The sequence below is a fragment of the Varanus komodoensis genome, unplaced genomic scaffold (assembly GCF_004798865.1).
Source record: "Varanus komodoensis strain SLA01 unplaced genomic scaffold, ASM479886v1 scaffold11, whole genome shotgun sequence".
Lineage (NCBI taxonomy): Eukaryota > Metazoa > Chordata > Lepidosauria > Squamata > Varanidae > Varanus > Varanus komodoensis.
In genome coordinates this window covers 26,450,967-26,462,764 of record NW_025335317.1, presented here as the reverse complement: position 1 = coordinate 26,462,764, position 11,798 = coordinate 26,450,967, and positions in this window count along the sequence as shown.

Here is an 11,798-nt window from a genome sequence, read left to right as displayed (position 1 = left end):
TGCACATTTCCTCGTCAAATGTTTGGAGGAGGTGGAAATGAGCTGTGGCTTATTTCTCAACTCATGATTGTAAGAATAAACCCTGCAACAAGCCATGGGCTGTCAGGCAGCTTATAAGTTAAACTTAAACTACCTTGACAAAAGCATGCCAAGTTTGCATGATGCAATGCCCTGCCATGGCTTATAAACCAGTGTAGTTTAGCATGTCATACAAAGCATGTTGGTGTGTCCTGATTTTCCATGTAGTCTCAGATCTGCCCAGGCAAAGTCCAACACACTCATCCTTTCATTGCCCTTTAGCAGTTGACTGTTCAGTGGTAATCGGATGATGCTAAGGCATTTTGTCTTATGCTGTGTGTGGGTTCACAGGCTTGGGAACTTTGAGGGCAGTAGGCAGTGATGCTCACCAGTGGTCACTAGGCAGGCAGTGGTGCTCACCTGGTAGTCACTAGGCAAGAGTAGCAAGGAAATTTTGTGGCTCTTGCCAAGTGGTTCTGTAGCCATTTGTGGTAACTTGCAGCAGGTCATGTTGTTTGGGTTTCAAACATTAGGGGTACAACAACTTTTTTAAAGTTAGCAACCATGTGTCTTGGAAGAACAGCTCACAGCTATCACAATTTGAAGGGGAGAAACCATTTTAAAGGGACAACCAAGCTGCAGCAAGCCTGAAATAGCTTGTGGCAGTGGCAGGGAGGGAAGGGAGAGAAGCCAGTTCCAGATGCCCTCAAGTGCCATGGAGATCCTGATATTTGCACAACAGCAAGGACTTTGTGGCATTCAGCTTGGTGCAACCTCCTCTCCTCTCCTCTCCTCTCAACTGTGAGCAAGTTCAGACAGTCCCTCCAAGGTACGACTGGAGCACTTTGGATGGACTGGCTGCTGCTGCTGCTACTGCTGCAAAAATAGGGGACAACAAAGGTGTCTTGAGAGCTGCCTTTGCGATCTCAGGAAAAAAATGTTAATGGAAAACCTTAGCAGTGATGAGCTTAAAATGGTTTCAGGGAAACCTTGGTGCTCCACTCCCATGGTGTCCCCTGGAACACGCATGGGAGGACTGAGGCGGGAGAGGGCAAGGAAGAAGGGCCCACTGCTCACAATGTAGACAGCCATATGTTGGTCACATCAGTGGAGGAGTGACTTATCATATCAGGCAAACCAGCTCAGTGTGAAAGACTGAGGTGTCATGGAAAGGGGTTTCCAAAAGGGTAGCATAGAAGAGGCTTCTGTGGAGAGGAACTGAGAAAGCATTGTTATGTCAGCCATGAAGATATTGCCACCCATGGGAGTAGCCATGGCAGTGCCATGGATCTGAAGATCTACACAATGGCAGTTTGGTGGCCAGATACCCAGTAGCACTCTTATGGATAGTATTCCTGATGGCTTGCAGAGCATCCTTGTGCAGAATTCTGATATAAAGGGCCTCAGCATCCATGGTGATAAAGTCTTCTCTGTTGGGGTGAGATGTAGTTTCTCTGGGAAGTCAGCAGTTTTTTGTGTTTTGGGATGAAGAGAAGGTAAATCTCTGGATGGTCTGGACTTCAACTGCCAAAAGATCATGACAGTATAACCTATAGTCAGGAATGCTAGAGATGAATTCCAGAAAATCCAGAGATCTATTTTGCATTCACCCATGCCATATGTAACTTGGAGTATTGCTGCAAAAGTTCTGAGAATGGAGCCTATGGTACTAATAGCTTAATAGCTTTTAAGGAATTCCCTCACTTTTTTGTTTTGCTTGCCTTTCAACTGCACAGGAGAGGGAACCTAAATGAAGGAGCAGTCTTGTTGGTCAATGTTAAGCAAGACCAGGAGGTGAGGTCAAATTTACATGAAAAAGCTGTCTTCTAATTAAGTCTTTACACTTGGAAATCAGATGTTTTCAGGTCTATTTACTTTCTATTGTGATGGGCCTTTATTTGAATGGCAGAATGTTGGGTAGACAGATTGTTGGCTTTTCAAATGCACACTGAAAAGGATTTAGCTATCTACTCATGGGCCCAAAGGGGTTGGTAAATAGAGAATATTTCCCAAATGGAAGATTCCCTATTATTGTAACTGAAATTGCAGAGGCTTGGCTTGTTGTCAGAGCTAAATGATTCTATACAAGGCCTTAACATTAAACGTGTGTGTGTGTGTGTGTGTGTGTGTGTGTGTGCGCGTGCGCGCGCGCGCGCGCGCGCGCGCGCGCCTATACTAAGACCCAAACTATTCTTTTGGAATATGTCTTGTGCCTGCTAAATATAATAGTCATTTGACATACTCATGGGTGTTTCTTGGAGCCACTTGGCTATTACATTTTCATTGCAAAACCTGAGATCTAAATAACCACAGAGCTACTTTCAGGAAACCACAGATGCTTTAGACTTTCTTTATTTTTGCCTATGTTCAACAGCAGCACCCCATGCTGAGTGGCACTTTCCTTTGGAAACTGAGGAACACTGCTAAATGAGGACATTTGCATTTTGGTGTAGGATGTCAGCAATTCAAGTGGTGGGGGTTGGGAAGGGGAATTAAACATTCCCTTGGGCTAACACAAGCCCCCTGCATTCCTTGATCAGCCCAAGAAGCAGCGGATTCACTTTGTATTGTTTAAGTATTTATACCCTGGGCAACAGATGGCTGCCAGAGCAGAGTAGCATTTGCTTATCCAGGCTAGATCTTGCAGTTTCAAGCTTATGGCAGCAAATGCAATAGGCACTGAGGGAAAAAAGGTGTTCAGATTTGTAGATTACAGAAGATTCTTGTGAAGTGAAAAGACAAAGCCACCTCACAGGGGATAGAGGAGAGCATGCTGTTGGAGGCCTGCCAAAGGACTATTCTGAAGGTGTCTTCTGCTTGAAGTTCAAACTGTCCAGCCCAAGTCCAGTTTGAACAAACAGAATCATTAGGAAGGAAAGCTGGGCCTTGGAAATAGCACTTGGACAGCACACAAGTCTTCTCCATTGTGGTGAGATGTACTTCTTTACACAAAGTACAGTTGTACTATGGAATTTCCTGCCATGGGAAATGATGATGGCCACCAATTTGGATGGCTTTAAAATGGGATTCTCCTTCATGGATCACTGCCTTGTCGTGGCGAAGGGGCTTGCGTAGCTCAACGAAGCTATGAGCTATGCCGTGCAGGGCCACCCAAGATGGAAAGGTCAAAGCAAAGAGCTCTGACAAAGCGTGATCCACTGGAGAAGGAAATGGCAACCCACTCCAGTATCTTTGCCATGAAAACCCCATGGACAGTACCAAAAGGCAAAAAGATATGACACTAGAAGATGAGCCCCTCAGGTCAGAAGGTGTCCAATATGCTACTGGGGAAGAGTGGAGGGCTAGTATTAGTAGCGCCAGAAGGAATGAAGCGACTGGGTCAAAGCCGAAAGGACACTCAGTTGCAGATATATCTGGTGGTGAAAGGAAAGTCCGATGCTGCAAAGATCTTTACTCCATAGGAACCTGGAATGTAAGATCCATGAATCAAGGCAAGCTGGATGTGGTCAAACAAGAGATGACAAGACTGAACATTGACATCTTAGGAATCAGTGAACTAAAATGGACAGGAATGGGTGAATTTAATTCAGATGACCATCAGGTATACGACTGCGGGCAAGAATCCCTCAGAAGAAATGGAGTAGCCTTCATAGTCAATAAAAGAGTAGGAAAAACAGTACTGGGATACAACCTCCAAAATGACAGAATGATCTCAGTTCGAATCCAAGGCAAACCATTCAACATCACAGTAGTCCAAGTCTATGCCCCAGCCACTGGTGCTGAAGAGACTGAAGTTGACTGGTTCTATGAAGGCCTACAACACCTTCTAAAATTAACACCCAAAAATGATGTCCTTATCATCATGGGGGATTGGAATGCTAAAGTAGGAAGCCAAAAGATAACCGGAATAACAGGCAAGTTTGGCCTTGGAGTACAAAATGAAGCAGGGCACAGGCTGGTAGAATTTTGTCAAGAGAATACTATGGTCATAGCAAACACTCTTTTCCAACAACCCAAGAGATGACTCTACACATGGACATCACCAGACGGTCAACACAGAAATCAGATTGACTATGTGCTCTGCGGCCAAAGATGGAGAAGCTCTATACAGTCAGTAAAAACTAGACCAGGAGCTGACTGTGGCTCAGATCATGAGCTTCTGGTTGCAAAATTTAGGCTTAAATTGAAGAAAGTAGGGAAAAACACTAGGACACTCAGGTATGACCTAAATCATATCCCTGATGAATATACAGTAGAGGTGACAAATAGATTTAAGGAATTAGATCTGATAGACAGAGTGCCTGAAGAACTATGGATGGAGGTTCACAACATTTTACAACAGGTAACAACTAAAGCCATCCCAAAGAAAAAGAAATGCAAGAAAGCAAAATGACTGTCTGAGGAAGCTTTACAAATAGCTGAGGAAAGAAGGGAAGCGAAAGGCAAGGGAGAAAGGGAAGGATACACCCAATTGAATGCAGAATTCCAGAGAATAGCTAGAAGAGATAAGAATGCCTTCTTAAATGAACAGTGCAAAGAAATAGAAGAAAACAATAGAATAGGGAGGACCAGAGATCTCTTCAAGAAAATTGGAGATATGAAGGGAACATTTCATGCAAAGATAGGCATGATAAAGGACCAAAATGGCAGGGACCTAACAGAGGCAGAAGAGATTAAGAAGAGGTGGCAAGATTACACAGAAGGACTATACAAGAAAGAGCTTAACATCCCTGATAACCACATTGGGGTGGTCACTGACCTCGAGCCAGACATCCTGGAATGTGAAGTCAAATGGGCCTTAGGAAGTCTGAGCAACAACAAAGCTAGTGGAGGCGACAGTATTCCAGCTGAGCTATTCAAAATCTTAAAAGATGATGCAGTAAAAGTGCTACACTCAATATGCCAGCAAATTTGGAAAACTCAACAGTGGCCGCAGGATTGGAAAAGGTCAGTTTACATTCCGATCCCAAAGAAGGGCAATGCCAAAGAATGTTCAAACTACTGCACCATTGCACTCATTTCACATGCTAGCAAAGTGATGCTCAAAATCCTACAGGCTAGGCTCCAGCAGTATGTGGACCGAGAACTACCAGAAGTACAGGCAGGATTTCAAAGAGGGAGAGGAACTAGAGATCAAATTGCCAATATACGCTGGCTCATGGAGAAAGCTAGGGAGTTCCACAAAAACATCTACTTCTGCTTCATTGACTATGCTAAAGCCTTTGATTGTGTGGATCATAACAAATTGTGGCAAGTTCTTAAAGAGATGGGAGTACCAGACCATCTTATTTGTCTCTGGAGAAACTGTATGCGGGTCAAGAAGCAACAGTGAGAACTAGACATGGAACCACTGATTGGTTCAAAATTGAGAAAGGAGTTCGGCAAGGCTATATACTGTCACCCTGCCTATTTAACTTATATGCAGAGCACATCATGAGAAAGGCAGGGCTAGATGAATCACCAGTTGGAATTAAGATTGCTGGGAGAAATATCAACAACCTCAGGTATGCAGATGATACCACTCCAATGGCAGAAAGTGAAGAGGAACTGAAGAGCCTCTTGATGTGGGTGAAGGAGGAGAATGCAAAAGTTGGCTTGAAACTCAACAGTAAGAAAACTAAGATCATGGCATCTGGTCCTCTCACTTCCTGGCAAATAGATGGGGAAGAAATGGAGGTAGTGACAGATTTTATTTTCCTGGGCTCCAAGATCACCGCAGATGGGGACTGTAGCCAAGAAATTAAAAGACGCTTGCTCCTGGGGAGGAAAGCTATGGTAAATCTAGACAGCATACTAAAAAGCAGAGACATCACCCTGCCAACAAAAGTGCATATAGTCAGGGCTCTGGTTTTCCCAGTTGCAATGTATGGCTGTGAGGCTGAGTGCCGAAGGACTGAGTCCTTTGAATTGTGGTGCTGGAGGAGACTCCTGCGAGACCCTTGGACCGCAAGGCGATCAAACTGGTCAGTCCTAGAGGAGATCAACCCTGACTGCTCTTTAGATGGCCAGATATTGAAGATGAAACTCAAATACTTTGGCCATCTAGTGAGAAGGAAGGACTCCCTGGAGAAGAGCCTAATGCTGGGAACAATAGATGGAAAAAGAAGAAGGGGGCGGCAGAGGATGAGGAGGCTGGATGGAGTCACTGAAGCAGTTGGTGTGAGCTTAAGTGGACTCCGAGGGATGGTGGGGGACAGGAAGGCCTGGAGGAATGTTGTCCATGGGGTCGCAATGGGTCGGACACGACTTTGCGACTAACAACAACAAAATGGGATTGAACAGATTCATGAGGAAGGAGGCTGTCACTGGCTACTAGCTTTGCTGGCTATGTATGTGCTCCCTCACATGCATAGCCAGAGGCGGCCTGCTGCACACACCAGTTGCTGAGGAGCTTGGGCAGGAGGAGGTCTTGCCCCCATCCCGCTTGAGCGATCCTGTGGGCAGCTGCTTTGCCACTGTGCATATGGACTGCTGGTCTAGATGGGCCTTTGGTCCAGTCCAGCATGACTTTTCTTACCTTCCTAAGTTTTTATGTACCGTATTTCTTTTTCAATTATAATCATTTGTATATCTAAATATAAATTAGCATATAATTTATGCAAGTTGGTATCCTATTTTCTTCTTGCTAAATTTATGTGGCCACCCTCAACAATGGCATTGTAAAAAATGGTGTCCACTGTTACACCTGAAGGTCACTTCCATATGTGGAAGAAAACCATTAAGTAAAAAATAGAAACACACAACAATGGTTGAGATTCAGACCTTGAGTTCTTTTTTAGGAAGAACTGGACAACGCTGTGGGAGAGATTTGTGGGACAGCCAAGAGGGAGATGTCTCTCTTCAAACATCACTCACAGGCTTTTTATAGTTGTGATTACAGATTGACCTATGGAGAAGTTCATTAACTCTCATTATACTCTCACTGCCATATGATGTTGGCTAGGCTATTGCTGATATGAGCTGTAGGCCAAAACATCAGAAAGGTCTCAAGTTGACCACCATTGTTGTATATCCTGAAAAACAGGTTACAGCATTATTTTCATGTATCATGCACTGTACTTACACATGCGTATTGTTATAGATGTGCAAGAAAACAGAATGTGTGAACTGAGGATCTTGACCTGAGGTCAAGAGCTTAGTGCTGGCTGACTGATAAAAGTTTCAAGAAATCCGTGATTCACAGAACAGACCTTCTCCTTCCAGGTTGTCCAGAAACCAGTTTGCAGCCTTGGAACAGGTACAAACTATCATCTAGAGACAGCAGCAGGCTGTCTTGTTGCTGTGTATGTGCCTACGGCCTATTCAAATTCAGCTACATTGTGGATCTTTTGCTTTCACTAGGCATGGCTTTAGGGATATGTCATTTCCACACATATGGCAGCACAGAACTTGGGATTTGTGGCACAAACCAGCACAAAAGTTTAGCATGCATTGGGAAGTAAAATGAGAAAGCAAGATTTTAAGTATTTGCCAGACCCCCACAGATTGGAATGACATTTTAATGCTTTTGGTGACAGCACAGAGGCTGGGTTGTGTGGCACTAAACAGCACAAAACTTTAGGTTTTGTGGCACGAAACAGCACAAAGCCTTGGAGGTGATATGACAATGCTGGTGTGTGTCTTTTAACTATGAGCCCATATTTGATGTTTCAGTAGAAAGCTGTGGGTGCTAGAATAAATTTTGTGGCACAAAACTTTGGCTTATGTTTGGAAGAGTTACTTGTTGGGGTAGGGTTTATAGTTAACAGAGCTGGTTTATCTCGTGGTAATCTAATGTAAATCCCATTAATTTTAACGAGTCTGCTTTAAGTAGGACTAAGATTGGATGCCTGCTCCTATCCTTTGAATAGAAATTGGGCATATACACTGACATCTTGTGACTGACAGAAGAAATGCAAGTTCACATCCCTAAAGCATTGCTGGGCATAGTCCAGGTTGTGGGAACCCAAGGTCCAATCATGGCCAGGTGTAAACAGAGGTGCAAGGAGGGGGATTGCAGGAGAGATACATTCAGAATTGAGGAACAGGGTGCCCCTGGTATTACATTCGAGCCAAAGATTATTTTCAGCAGCAGAACCGTGCTCACAGTCTTTTCACACAAAAATCCATGCCCGGTTCTCTTCCATACCCAGCTTTCCTTGTTTTCAGCATCTTAACTTAGGAACACTTTCCCATTTGCTCTTGCTGCTGCTCTGAAATGATTGGGAGTCTGAAAATGCTGGGAGAGCTACTGAAAATCTAGCTTTTGCCCAACCCAGTCATAGATCCACATGTATGAGAACATACAGAAGAACAGTGACAGGCGGAGCGCAACTTGAGGGCTCATTTTAGCATAAGGCTTAAACACAAGTGCGTGCATGCACTGCATGCCTATAGCTGGTCAAGAAAGGGGAGCTGCTATCTACGTGTTTAGTTTTCCTAGAAAATGCCAAGCTATCTAGTATTTAGCATAAACGAGGCCTTTCCATAATACAGGTAAATATTCAGGAAATAGAAATGGAGGCAGGAAGATTACTTGGATCAAACAGATTAAGAGGACTGGGGAGGGACCATAGCATAGTGGCAGACATGATCTGGGAAAACTGCACAATATGGGGAGAAATAAAAATGTTTTTTTTCCTCCAAACTTTCTGTTTTTGCAGTGAGGGAGACTTCACATCCCTATCCAGTGGTGGAGGACCTGCTTCATGAAGAAGGTGTCTGGTTCAATCCCTGGCATCACCAATGGAAAAGGGAACAGCTATCAGGTCAGGGGCAAGTTCTCAGGCTGGCATCCTGGGGACTTGCTGCTAACCAAATAGGGAATATCAGGCTATGAACAACTAGCACAGTAAGGCAAGTTTCCTGTCATCCATCAGAATTTGGACCGGGGATCAAAAGGGTAGGGAAAGGGAGAATTTGAATTTCCCCTCGTACAATTTTCCTGGCTGAACAATTTCCCCCCACCCCCGTACTACCACTGCCATGATTTGCACCATGGGTGAAGGGGAAACTTTCAGGACAACTGGCTTGGAGGGGAATTAGCTAAATGGGGGAAATGGCGCAGGGAAAACAAGTTTGGAAGCTGAACTGGCACTTTTCATAGCTGCTTTTAACACAAGCTTCCAACTCCCAAATCCAACATTTAGTCCTGAGACAGAGAGAAGGAAGGGGAGAGTTGAGTTTTCGCAGGAGTTAAGCTAAGTCTGAGGAAAAATTTGTAGGGACTCAAGCAAGGACGTTTCTGAGCCGCTTTGCTGCCTGTGCTTCACAATTGGCTCATTCACTGATCCAATATTTGCCTGCCCAACTGGTCTATCGCTATATGTCCCGTAGCCTCTGTTTCCAAAGTGCCTGAGCATTTGGAATTCTTGGTCAGGCATGGCATTGTTACTTGCGAATAAAATTATTGCAAATCAAAACTTCTATTTTTTGTGCCATAGCTGCTATCTCTTCTAAGTTTAAAGAACACTTATGGTATATTTGAAAAGATCTGATCAACAGTAGAGCCATCAGCAGATCATGCATTGCCAGGGCAAAGAATGCCATGGACTGTAATAAGGCAATATTCATCCCCATTACACCTTGAGCTAGAACAAGGGGGAGACTTCAGGCTTGTCAGATCTACTTTGTTTTTTACTAGAACTTCTACATCCAGGTGAAAAAGGCAGGCGTTAAATTAAAACCAGGACTTCAAAGACCGGCAGTCTGGCTTCAGTACCAGAACTGTACTAAGCTCATAGTCCTTTTACACAAAAGTCCATTCTTGGTTACTCAAAGCTTTCTTCATTTCAGTAGCCTAATTTAGATGAAATGTAAACAACTGGGAGCCAGATACCTTTGATGGTCTACAGCAGTTTGCCAAAAGTTCTACCAGTAGATCCATATCCAGCTTCTGGTCACTCCATCTCAGGACTGCTGACCTCTTCTCAAGCTATTTCCATTATTATTTCCCTAGGAAAGATGGCCTCCAAATATTTAAGGGTAAATGCTTGTCTGATGAGAACATGTGTAAGTGGCACACTGTTTAGCTCTTGGGTAAAAACTAACACCTCTGGGATTTATGTCCCCCGTTCAATTTGTGGCACTGTCTTGAAATAATCTTAATTAGGAATGATAGGGGTTTCATTGACACAATTGTTCCTGCCAAAGCATTCTGACTTCAATTGTGAGATGGCAATCCATCTGGATTGCGATTAGTCTCAGTGCTGAACTGTCATGCCTCTCCAATCAGTTCTTGCCACTCCCAAATAAAGGACCATTATATCTTGACAGGACAACAGTCCCACCCAGGCACATAATGCTCCACATTATGGAACTGATTTCATATGAAGCAAACCCACTATTTATTGGGCCAATTTAGCTTGTCATCATTTTCCCAGTTAAGGTGAAAACTGAGAATGCTGGACATCTTTCGTGGAGAGTCAAGGCCTGCGCTGCCATGAATCATTGCAGTGATGGCAGGGAGTTTGATACCTTCTGCAGCTGCCACAGTCTTTTCAGCAGTGACAGGGCCAGTTGTGCGCCAAAGAGAAGGAAAGCTGAGCTACATAGTCCGGAATGCTTGCTCATAACCATTTTTCACATCTAAGTATAAGCATATGTTAGACTTGAGTTTAGTCCTCTACAAAAGTGGCTCCCTGACAAAGCATTCTTGTATTCCATTAGTGTCAACGGAGCATGAATGGGTCATTCTATTAAAAAAGGGAATGTGGGTCCTTGTGGCTGATTCATAGGTGCATGAAACACGCCATTATTCAAGAGCTGATGCCTCTCAGTTGAATGCATAACTAGCTGTGTTTGGTAGATGGAAGGATGATAAACACAAAGGTTCTCTCTGTGGCAACTCATTCACACATGTAAGTCAGATGGGGCAGAGGGTCAGCAGCAAGTTTAAGCTTCATGCAGTACAGTCCTGTGCATGTGTGTGCACACTTGAAGAATTCCACTCAGTTCTGCTACTCAAAACACCTGCAGGTGCTTACTCAGAATTATATATCAGAGAGTTCATTGGGAATTCCTCCCATGCAAGTGAGTAAAGAGGCCTTCTTCAACTTGCTGCCCTCCAGCTACATAGGACTAAAAATTCCATCATACTGATGGCAGTGCTGGCTGGGAATGATGGAAGTTATAATCAAACATATCACCAGGTTGGGGAAGGCTGCTGTACACACTTGTATGGGAGTAATTCCCTTCCCACTCAGTGAGTACCTCTGAGTAAGCACACATACGTGTTTTGAGTTACAGAACTTGAGTGGAACTCATAATTCTTCAAATGTTCTCACACAAAAAAATCACTTCTGGTTACCCCAACCTCTTTTCATTTCAGAAGTATATTTTGCAGGGAATGGGTAATATTATTGCTTCTGTTGTTGAACTGGCAGTTGGGAAATCCTTGCTAATCTTCTTCAAATCACCCTAAAATCTACCAGTAGTTCCAGAGTACTTTCTGCTCACCTATGTCATAGGGTGCAGTGATCCACCAATCAGAAAGCATTTGGGAAGCCAACTTTTTTTAAAATAATTGGTTCCTGCTTTGTGCCTTTAATAGCAATTTTATCTGCAGTCATTAGAGTGTGGTGGTGTGCATCTCCATGCTACAAGAAGCTTCATCTTCTGATCAAGATGATCACTACAAAAAGTACAAGAGGACCTCGCTTGCTTCTTCCCTAATAGTGCTACAGTGTGCAGGTAGCTTCTTTAAGAATCAATCAACATTCTGCTGTTAAATCCTTACAAAAACACTAAGGCAACCAATGGAACTCTGGTGGATTTAAAAGAACGTAAGAACGTATACTGCAACCTTACAGAGAATGGTGAAGTGACTGGGGAAATAGTAC